We start from the raw sequence: 3,335 nt of genomic DNA, 5'->3' as shown, positions 1-3,335 counted from the left end.
TGGGCATTATGGGTTCATACTTACGGGCGTTAACATTTTTTATGTGCTCAGCGCAACACGGCGAACAAATTGCTCCGAATATCATCGAGGACATTAAGTACGTCTGGATCGGCTTATCTGGTTTACCGTCTCTCCACAAAAACCTTTGAGAATCTTGATCTGCCTCCCTGATTCTCACCTGTGAAAACATCTCTTCAATGTCTCCGGCTACTGCTACGATACCTTGACGAAATTTGTGGATAATGGCTATTAATGGCTGTGCTTGTTCAGGACCTTTAAGTAAAGAGGAATTTAAAGAACATGAGTTAGAAATGGCGGCTGCATCGAACACGATGCGTAGTTTTTCTGGCTTCGAAGGGTTGACAACCCCAAAGTGCGGAAGGTACCATGTCGTTGGTCGTACATAGGCAGCCTGTTCTGGCGTTAGCAATTTTGCGTATCCCCGGTCAATGTACTTGCCTATTTCCATTCTGTATTTTTTGGCATAAATAGGGTATTTCTGCATACGCGTCTCGACGTTTAGTAGACGTTGCTTCGCCATGGCATAGCTCGACGGAAGTACCATAGAATCCTGTCGCCAAAGCAACCCTACCTCATACCGCTGACCGAGATCCTTTGTAGTTTCCGTGAGTATTTTACGGGCGCGTTGATTCGCATCAGACTCTAAGACGACTTCTGCATTTCGTACTCCAAAACTTTCGATCGAAAAATACTCCTCCAGCAATTTGTTTAGACCTTTGCAAGATTCACCTCTACGTATATTTAGCACCCGAGGCATGGCGATACTTTCGTGACTGTGAGGCCCGTATACTACCCAGCCTAACTTTGTCGCTGCTGCTATTGGTTGCTCACCTCCAGCTTCGACGATTTTTCCTGGCAAGTACAAGTGGGCATTATCAAGACCGAGTAGCAAAATGGGTTTGACGTCATTATAACTCTGTACTGGCAAATTCTTTAAATGATCAAATTGTTCTTTGTTTAATGACTGCGTCGGCAAATTGAGACCCTTGATGGTATGAACATTTTTCAGTGGATATACGTGACAGTTGTCGACAGTTTCAATTTCACTTGATACTCGTTTAGAGTTTTCCGTTGTTTGACTATCACCGTACCACTGTAGGGTGAGAGGCGTAACATGCCCCCGAAGCCCTAACTGTGCGGCGACATCGTCTTCGAGGAGCGAAACCGACGACCCTTCGTCGATCATGGCATGCGTGGTGATCTTACCTAAGAGGCCTGCCAAAATAACGGGAACAACTTTAAAGAGGTTAGCTACCTGCTCTTCGCAACAATTTAAAAGGCGTTCTCGATCGGCCGGCAATGTGGACTGTGATGCAATTTCCTTATGTAACAATTGGTGATGCATACGCTTGCAATTGTTTAGCGCACATGGCTTACGGTGACGACAATTCAATAGACTGTGACCTTTCACCAAACATCCGAAGCATAACCGCTGCTGCTTGACAAGTGACCATCTGGCGTCTATCTCCATTGATTGAAATTTCCGGCAATCGGTTAATAAGTGAGTTTGGCTGCAACATAGACATTTTGGTTGTTCTTCACTTGTACGCAAAACTCGGCGAACTGAACCCCCACTTAGACCATGCTGACGATTAGCATTCGTACTATAGCGCGGCGGTGGCAATATTTCCTGGCTGTAACGCAGAGAGCTCTCGTTGACTCCATGCATAATTGCTATAACTTTCGCCAGTCTGAAAAGGTAACCACAGTTGGGAATGAAGAAATGTTAGAAGCATACTTACTCCACTCGAATTGCTTTGATGCTGGAAGTTTCGTTATCAGCTGGTCCAGTAAAGTGGGGTTCATGAGGTGGTGTTCACACTTGGCTGATTTCAAATACGCTGAGACGTTTCGCACACGGTTTGCAAATTCAAGTACTTGGTCGAGGTGATTGTCGTGTATTATGGGAAACTGTTGCACCTTCTGTAGTTGGGATCGTATGAGTAAATCTTGTCGGCCGAAATTGAACTCCAATTTTTTTATTATTTTTGGCACGTCGTCTGGGTAGATCAGCATTGATGTCACTGCGCGCTTTGCATTGCCTTGGAGCGTTTTCTGAAGGCGCATGAGATTCTGCCTATTATTGTATGAAAATTCAGCAGTGATGTCCACGAAATTCGCCAGAAATAACGGCCAATCCTCCGGGTTTCCATCGAACGTAGGTAGCGGGTACAGTTTGGTGGCATGTCCTTCCATTAGTAGCATTGCATTTGCTGCTGGCGATGGTTGTAGTTGTGCTGGTGGTGGCGCTGCTTGTGATGATGGAGCAGGCGCACCCAAGATTGGTGCTAAACTAGTAGGCGCGGTAGTATTGGCATCTGTTTCAATCCGTTCTCGCAGTTGCTGCAGCTCAACTTGGCTACGGCTTGTTTCGTTACTAAGCTCTCGCACACAGTCTCGAAGCGATGCAATACTTGCTACTAACGAAGCCAGTGTTTCGCCGGTACCATCCCAATGCTTGCTGGGCTGCGTTATGCTCTCCTATATTTACCGCTGTAGTATCTCCGTCCATTTCTTCGTCACTATCATTACTTTGGGTGGTGGTATTTTTACCTTTTTGACGAGTATTCATATTGATGCTGCTGAAACTTGTGGCTGGAAGGCGCTTGAAAATTGTCTCTCGAAGATTTGTTTTATATAATCGCTTGGGAATTTCACATTAAACGCATATGTGTACACACCAGAGGGATGCCTGACAAAAAAGGGCCACAGTAACGATATAACAAAAAACAAATAGTTGGCGATACCGTGTTAATAATGATGTGATGCTCTTAGACTTTGACGACGACAATTCTATGGTTGACGATGGCTGGAGCACAAGGACATTAGTGAAACTTTATGTCGACGGCGACGGCAGTACTTTACATTAATGGCAAAATAAAATTAGAACAAAACTGAGTTTAATTTATGACATTTAATTTATTTCATTTAAATTATACAAGTCAATAATTATTTCACTGCTTTGACATAGTGGCGTGTTCACTAATGTGTGTCCTTGCAGCCTCCAACGTTGCGACCGAAAGTACGAGAATAAAAATTTTCTCAGTCAAATTCTGCCTATTTAAATCGAAAGTTGATTAGGTGATTTTCAAAGTCCCGCTATGCGATGTTGGAAAAGAACAGCACAGCTTATACTATACATACAGGCAGTACAATAAAAGAAACATAAAAAAACAGGCAAACATAAAAAACATAAAAAGGCAGGCAAACCCAGTAGGCACATATATTGGCAAATGTACCCAGTCATACGTTTGTAAGTCATTTTGTAACGACATCTTACTTAAAAACGAGTTAAATAAAAACAATACTAGTAA

The sequence above is a fragment of the Eurosta solidaginis genome, chromosome 3 (genome assembly GCF_040869045.1).
Source record: "Eurosta solidaginis isolate ZX-2024a chromosome 3, ASM4086904v1, whole genome shotgun sequence".
NCBI lineage: Eukaryota > Metazoa > Arthropoda > Insecta > Diptera > Tephritidae > Eurosta > Eurosta solidaginis.
Note: the sequence above shows the minus strand (reverse complement) of the source record.